This window comes from Cupressus sempervirens, chromosome 4, assembly GCF_028749045.1.
Source record: "Cupressus sempervirens isolate cs-2001-9-10 chromosome 4, ASM2874904v1, whole genome shotgun sequence".
NCBI lineage: Eukaryota > Viridiplantae > Streptophyta > Pinopsida > Cupressales > Cupressaceae > Cupressus > Cupressus sempervirens.
In genome coordinates, this window is record NC_143121.1 from 830,701,718 (window position 1) to 830,710,548 (window position 8,831).

An 8,831-nucleotide genomic window follows, 5' to 3' on the forward strand; every position below is an offset into this window, starting at 1 on the left:
TATCCTTCCCTTATCACCTCTTATATCCTGATCATTAATTTCCATCGGTAGTGGGTCACGACCCTTGGTTTCATTATCCATTTATCATTAGAAATGTTTATATATAGGGTGAAAATTATATTATTACTAATGTAGTATTAGGATTAAAACCAATATGAATATTAGTTTTATTTGGGTTAGATATGAATTATAATATTATTTATTTGAGTTTTTATAACATAGTGACATTAGACTTGTTGATATATTTAAATATATACATTTTTTTAGAATAAGACATTATATATTCATTTAAGAAATATGTTTATACAATAATTTGGGTTCATTACAGTCCACCCTTCTCAATCTGCTTGTCCTCAAGCAATATAAAGTCTTCTAATGTAGGTCTAATAACTTTAAGGTGAACCCTTGATTTGAAAGGAGTTATCTCCATCCTCTTGAGTAATAATTGCCATTGTCGCAAGCTCTTGTTCATCAGACATTATCTTTTTGTTGGTGTTTCCTTCGTCTAATGTTATCTTATTTATTTGTCCTCTTTTTCTTTGAAGATTATGCTCCCAAGGTTCTCTACATTTAAAACATAATCCTTTCTTCAATAAGTCATCTCTCTTTGGGCATCTATGACCAAAGTTCCATGGTTCATGGCACAAGTAACATTTCCTTTCTTGGCCTTCCTTCCTTGTCTCCTTATATTTGATAGACATTTTTGGATTCTTGGACCTCTCGTCTATCTTATTAGATTCAACTTTCTTAGCTTTCCTGATGGCTTCTTCTAAGTTTTGGGGTTCAAGGGGTTTTACTTAGATTTTGATGGCATCTTTAAGCCCTTCTATGAATAGATGAGTGAGTTGTCATTGGGATAGATTTGGAACCATTATTGATAAGTCTTGGAATTGATTTGTGAATTCTTCTACTATTCTTCCATGTCTAAGGTGAGTTAGTTCTTGAAAATACCATTCAGGGTCTTGTAAATCAAACCTACTCATTAACCTTTGAGTGAAGTCACTATGGGATGTGATTTTTTTTAGCCCTAGAGAATTTTGGCCATAGTGCCACCATTTTTGGGCTGATCCTCTTAAATGAAGTATATCAAACTTAATAGCACCTTCTTCTATCATAGGACTTAAAGATAGATATGTATCTAATTTTTGGACCCATGATTGATCAGTTTCTTCTCCTTATCCATTAAAACATGGTAATTTTACATTGTTTACATTCTTCTTAAGGTCTTCATCTACATAATGTTTCTTTTTATTTTCCATGAGTTTAGATTCATAGTATTCTTTAAAGGTAATAAGTTGTTGAAGATTAGGATCCTAGCTAGCATACATTTGTGCAATTTCTTCCACACTATTGGAGGTCATTTCATTATCTGCAATAGGTTCTTCTCTCGAAATGAGTGAGGGTAATGTTTCTCGTGGAACTAAACTTTGTGATGAGGGTTCATTTTCCTCATGAGTGGAATGATGTTCCCTTTGTGAGTTAAGTCTCTCATTTTTTTTATTGTTACTGCTTAATTTGTGTATAGCTTCCAATAGTACTTTATTGGAGTTTTTAGTCCTTTCAAATCTCTCATTAGTTTGTTCTATAAAGTTCCTTACTTCTTGGGCTAGTTCCCTTGCCATCATTCTTTAAGGTATGATGATGTATGTACTAACCAGTTCCACATGATGATAGGATTATGCTTTGATACCACTGTCATGTCCCCACCATTAGGGTTACATTAGAATACATGATAATTATAAAAGATTGATCCAATCATAATAAATATAGCCAAGGTTTCCATATCCCTAAGAATAATTCAATATCATATGCAATAAACATTCTTCACTGGCATAGATTGGATTATATACAACATTCATCTTAGAATGCCTTCCACCAAGACAACCTAGATCTTATATTGACATCCATGCGAGATGTCCTCGACCAAGTTGAACTTGGATAATTCTCCAGCAAGCATACCTTGGATCGTATTACGACATTCAAAATGAATGCCCTCCACCAAACATAGTTTGGATTGTATTATGACATTCGAAATGAATGCCCTCCACCAAACATAGTTTGGATTGTATTACGAAATTCAAAATGAATTCCTTCGAGCAAGATATTCTTGGATCAAAGATATTAAATTCATTCTACAATTTTCAATTATTGATTATTCTATTTAATATCACTTTATATAATAGGATCTGTACCTATTATTCCTTATTTCCAAAAATAATGAAATCTATTATCTAATTGATTGATTTCATTATATATATGATATATTTCTTAATTTCAAATAAATTGGTTCCCAACATAATATAACTTATATACTTCCCTTTACCTTTATGGAACCTGATGTCTTAATATTATCGGGGGCATGTTGACTTGGTAATAGTGTTTTCCACTTTAAATTGAACATGGAGAGTATATTTTCTATTCGGTCAATGATGTGGTTGTACTCCTCCTTGGTTTCCCTTGTTCCTTGTCCCCATATGCAACGTTGTTTTGATGCCATGTAAACTGCATGTGGCTCGCAATTGAATAGTCTACCTTCTTTTCTTCTTATTCCACTTTGCGCCAGATCTCTATTCCACTTTGTGCCAAATCTCTATCCTCGCTTGTGTTTTGTCCTTATTTGCAATATTGCATTTTGTGTTTTATATCCTATGTTGGTAGTTGACTTTAACTTGCGGTCTCTTTGATTATCGCACCTTATCAAAACTCAATTCCTTATCTCTCACCATGATGATGATCCTTTATTATCCTTCCCTTATCACCTCTTATATGTCGATCATTAATTTCCATCGATAGTGGGTCACGACCCTTGGTTTCATTATCCATTTATTATTAGTCCCTACCTTATAGAGAAGGCAAGGAACTAATGTTCTTGTTTCACCCCCCTTCATTTCTTTTTTAAGATTTTAACAAACATATTTCTAAAGTTTGTGGTATATATTTTTCAATTCATTTATAGGAATTAAATTTCTTTTTTCTTATTGATTGAAACCAATTTTGGTGGGAATAAAATCTTTTTTCCCAATTAGAAAATGTATAAAAAATAGAAAGGATAAGAACTTAATTAATGATTCTATCAAATGATGTTGACTTTTTTTAGTATAAAAATTTTAAAAAGGAGACGATGTGCCAGATGAAATAAAAATGCATTTAATGCATAACTTTTCAATTTGTCCACTGCTCTTCAGTATTGAGCCAAGGTAGAGGAGTTTTAGCCAAGTGACCAAGGTTTGAGTCGCAGCAGGCGATTTGGAGTCTTACACAAGTGATCAGGATTCGAGTCACAGTAGGGGATTTGAAGTTTGTGAAGAACAATGAAGAAACAACGATCATAAAAATTTCTGACAAGGAAGGGGGAGTTGAGGAGTGGGAAAAGATCTATTTTTAAATTGTTTTGTATTCGTCAAGATCCATGTTAAGCATTTCATGATAGCACTCAAGAGATCTAAGTCTTTCCATCTCCAAATCACTTAAAGCTGCCAAATTAAGTAATGATATTAGAAGAACTATTAACTATTCTATCCATACTACACCTATCAATGACATAAGGAAGACCAGAACATCTGGCATGACCACATACTATGTTAGAAAATCAATAATCAGAGAATTTCGACATTTGACCCAAAGATGATTTCAACTTAAACCATACTCTCCTACACCAAATCATTTAAGCTCAAAATCATCTTAACTTGCATACCACCTGTAAATCTATAACGGATGCCTTCAAACATTACCATTCCTCTATATATTCAAACTGAGAGCATAGATAAGAATGTGCATATTCAAACTGAGGGCAAGGATAAAGATATAACCAAAGAAACAGGATGGATCTGATCAGACCAACCCTCCAAGAAGCTCCTTTCTTCAACATTCCATAATAAAATTACAGGGATACCAACCAATAATGTAACCACAAGGGAATACCAATCCATCCACAGATAATAATAATGATTTCAGAAGCCAGCTCAAAACACGGATTAACAATAATCCAAAAAATTAGAAGCGACATAAAGCTAATCTTTTAGGGATCCTAAAAAACTTGGCAATGACACTAGAGGCTACAGAAATGGGCCAACCTAAAAATGAAAAGAAATAAATAGGGCATCAAACAAAGACCCATCTTTGGAATGTTTCAAAAGGATTCTCCCTAAGCGTTCTGAGACAGAGTACTGCCAAAGCTTTGAAATCCTTTACCTAGCTGGTTAGACCCATTCTATAATAGGTCTTGGTTCTGGGATTCGAGTTATTGCATCTAAATATATTTCAAACTGAGCATGGAGATGAAACATACTTATGCTAATCGACGCTTGAGCGAAGGAATATAAACAAACTTTTAAATATATCCTAATAAAATTAACATAACCAAATTCGAGACAGCTTCAGATATGCATATGCCAAAGAAATATCAAAAAATTGAATATATCAATATTGCCTTTGTAAGGAAACATACCAAAATAAATCACCATATCAATAGAATTTAACATTTTAATAAAATTCTACCAAGTCTTAAAACCTACAAAATGTTAATTCCAAACACAATCTTGATCCTGGTATTAGATTACAAAAGTAAAATACAAAATATGAAACAAACGTTTCCCCATTCAATTCTATAGGGATTCAACTTTGTATTCGTATCTGATTACCATACTAAATGCAAAATCCTTTTAGCTACAGATCAGCTTACCATCGAATAATCATAATTCCTACTTAATCAAGCCAAACATTAAATATATTCAAGGCTACAATAAATTGATGGCACAGGTCCCAAAAGAAGCTTGAAAGAACAAAAGGTGTACAGTGGTTTCAGGAAACCATCCAATATAGCATTTGCACATACGACAATTCACACCATTCCATATATAATCTTATTATATAAAACCATCTTCGTCTTCCTTTAATTACATTTAAGCATTCTATTAATAGATCATATACTACTTGCGAAAAACCCCATAGCGAGTCGAGACAGTCAACAACTAGAATTGTTCGTAAAATAACTATGTAAGAATTAGTGGTTCGGTATATTGGATTCCTTTCCCTATCTAATATTACAAAATTTTGGGCTCAGAACAAAAACCCAAGGGCTTACATATCGTATTCTTAAGGTAAATATAGTTCAAACCCTAATTTAATATTCAGTTCTCCTTAACCTAGTTCCTTTCTTGCTTCTTCCACGAAACCATGATCACCTCTGGAACGTCATCAGATTCATCCACGACAAGATAGGGGGGTAGTTCGAGTGAGACCTTGTTTCTGCTCATCTTTTCTGAGTTAACGGTGCAAAATTCTAGATCACTGAGGTCATCAAAGATCACTCCTGACAGCACGTAAACATTGAATAGTTTAAGATAGTCTGTGACCCACTTGTTATTTCCTTCTACAACTATCCTTCTCCATCGTAAAAGAAAGTTTACACTAGCCTCCATCCACGACCATTCCCTATAGAAGGCCAAGCTTTCCCTAATAATGAGGGATTGCTGACGAGGGGCTGTCTCCAGCTCTACACAACCCAGTGGTAATCCCATATACCTTTTGGGTAGTGGGATTTTGTATTTATCATCAATGTTATGCACCGTCTTCTCAATTCCTTTCCTCCAAACAGGGTTAAATAGATCGAAACAGAGCCTCACTATATCTTCTTTCCGGACCTTTGCCCTTATCATTGCTCCTATAAAGGAGCCAATTATGGTGTTGTTGGTTCTCCAGGTCGCGTTGTAGTCAAAGACACCTTCGCCTATGGATCTGATCACCACAAAGCATGTCATATCATCTGCAACCCGTAGAAGACGATTCCATCTCTTGGGTTTGACCTGCTCCAGAAAAGCCATTGTCCTATTTTCAGTTGAGTGAAAAACATGGATATTTGTCTCCATCCAAGCTGAGATTAGCGTGCCCAATGATAGTAATATCAAATGCTTCTGTTGAAATGACTCCACCAACAAATTCCCTAACTTAAATCCAACTGTGTCTCTGTAACTATTACCCTCATCTTCTATCCTCTGTAAATGCAGTAGATGATTTACTTCTGTCATGATGGATTATACACATACCACCTATTAATGAAACCTCACATGTAAGGATCCCTTACCTCATTGTACTCGAATAGCATGATATCTTGAATGTTTTGAATATGTTTACCAATAGTGGGATCCTTCAAGTGCCTCCTAATGATGTGTTTTGTACAAATGCTGAGGTAAAGATTTATGAGACGATTAAACAAATCCATTTAGATAAGACTGTAGAGGGATAATGCAAATGAGATGCCAAATTAATTAAACTCTTTATGATTCTATTTTATTATGATTATAATGATTTTAATTTTATTATTTTCTAAAAAAATTAAATAAATTAATTGTAATTATAAATAAATTTAATTTTATATTGAATAATTAAAACTTTAGAGTTAGGGAAAGTTAAAAATAAATATAAATTAATACTTTGAAAATAAATTCAATTATATAAAAATTAATTAGAATGATAGAGAGTTAAAATTCATTAATTTTGGATATTGAAATTCAAAATTCACAACTTAATTGCTTTTGTAATTTTCTTCTTATTTTATTTAGAAACATGATGATTTTAAGATATATAAGAGGTGAAAGTGCAACAAGTAAATTTTTAATTTTGTTTTTTAATTCAAAATTTAAATTTTACTATATTTTTCACAAATTTTTAATAATTATTAATTAATTTTAAAAAAATTCATCATTACCTTACCAAAATAAAATTAATTAATACACTTGTTAATAAATTGAAATTACATTTTAAACATTTCTATGTTAGATTAATTAGTCATGTTACTCCTTAAATTTCTTTAAAATTACTTAATCCTAAATAATTTATCTAAAACAATCTCCATCCTCTTACACTTACATTTAATACTTTATACTATGAAAAATTTCTAATATATTTCACCTATAAGACAGGGACTTAAGCTCTGCTAAAGCTCTTGTTTAATGTGAAAAGGGAAAATAACTTCATTGATATTTCTTCAACAAACTCTCACTCTCGTGCGAGACTTGAAATTAACTTTAAATCAACCTAGAAATTAACTAAATCAATTTAAAACCATTAGAATTTCATTCACGTGTCATACGTATCTATGACATGCCACGTACTTTGATTTCCCTGATTCAAATTCGAAAACATAAACGGGCAAATTCCTTTGAGTTGCTCCCTTCAAATTCAAAAACAGAAACGGGCATGCTTCAGTTAGTTGGGCAATCGACTTCAATTGGGATTCCCACTCCAAAAATTCTCACCATGGTAGGCAGATTATGACGCTGCTGAGAGAATTTTCTTCTCAAATCAGGTGGATAACCTTCATGCTTTAGTTTTTTGATTCAGAATTATGAGAAAAATTTCTTGTTTCACCTGCATATTTTTATGCAACTAAACCTTGAAATTGCATTTTAGCTGGCTAGAATTATTAATAAATTGGTTCTTCGTATTTGCGGAATCAAGAACTGGGAAAGCTGAGAGGAAATGGGATGGAAAAGAGGGATAAAGTTTCGTTGTGAAGCTACAGTTCTCCCTCAATCTCCTGCCTCGTTACATTTCAAGCTTCATTCGACAGGTGAACACGTGTCTAAATCAAATAACCCTTTCACTGAGTCCTGCTTTTAGATTCTGTTGCGTATCAATTTGTATTGAATTCATAAACAGTTTTGAAATTGGATTGTGAGTAAGGATTTACAGTGAATCCATAGACTGTTTTAGCATTTGAATTCGTTTTGAGTATCAAAATGTGTGTTGAATTCGAATTCAATTGTGCATGGAAGTTTACATTCAACCCAGAAATTCGATTGGGTTGTAGAAAATTCTTAGGGATAATCTTTTCATTTCATTGTTGGGCAGTTTCCCTTTTTGAAGAACTTACTGATGCTCTGTTTTTATGAGTCGTAGGGGTTTCGTAAAGTGGATCCTGCTCGATGGGAGGAGGCTTAATTATAATCAAGGTCGGGAATCGGGCTTAACGAGGACGCCATTGCTGTGGAGATTGTTCAGCTGAAGAAGGAGCATGAAAGTATTGATTTCATTTTTATCTACAGTGGCTAACTCCGAATCTGATTAGCCAGATGCTGCAGAACAAGGGGAGTCTCAGCTGCGGGAAAAAGAGGAAGGGGTTTTAATGGCAGATGGGTTTTTTGGACCTGACCTGATTCATACTCTGGTTGCATACCAAAGGATCCGAATCTGATTGACTCTGAGGCAGGATTGCTGTCGAAGGAGCTGATGGCCACTTGTTTACTTCAAGCGGTTTGTATTGATAAAATCGAATTCAATGTCAATGTCAATGTCAGATCATTTCAATGATGACACCGAATTCATCAATTGCAATGTCATGTCAGAAATTGCCAAATTCTGGGTCAAGAATTCACCGTGGATCTCTGTAACCTTCACGTTTTTTATTTCCGAGATATTTTTTTGCTCCTGAATGAACTGCCTCTTGGTATTGTCAAATTGAGTCAAGAACAATCGAATTCTTGGCAATCAACTTCAATTGAGATATCCACTTCAAAAATCCTCACCATAGGGACGCTGCTGAGAGAATTTTCTTCTCAAATCAGGTGGACAACCTTCATGCTTTAATTCTCTGAGTCAGAATTCTGAGAAAAAATTCCTGTTTCACCTGCATAATTTTATGCAATTAAATCTTGAAATTGCATTTTAGATGGCTAGAATTATTAATAAATTGGTTCTAGGTATTTGCAAGGCTATTTCCCTGTTCGTAATTTCTTTGATCTGGTCAACTTGAGGAACCAAAAACTAGGAAACCTGAGAGGAAATGGGATTCCAACAGGAATGCTGCTCACCAAGAGTTACAGAGGCCCAAT

At 33.6% G+C, this 8,831-nt stretch overlaps 1 long non-coding RNA gene across 1 annotated transcript; it reads left to right on the forward strand.

Annotated features, from left to right (window-relative positions):
- The first annotated feature begins 7,419 nt into the window (after nt 1-7,419).
- Nucleotides 7,420-8,110, forward strand: LOC149563959 (uncharacterized). Its single transcript, XR_016363580.1, has 2 exons — nt 7,420-7,570; nt 7,900-8,110. It is a non-coding gene; the product is annotated as an uncharacterized LOC149563959 (long non-coding RNA).
- The last annotated feature ends 721 nt before the right edge of the window (nt 8,111-8,831 follow it).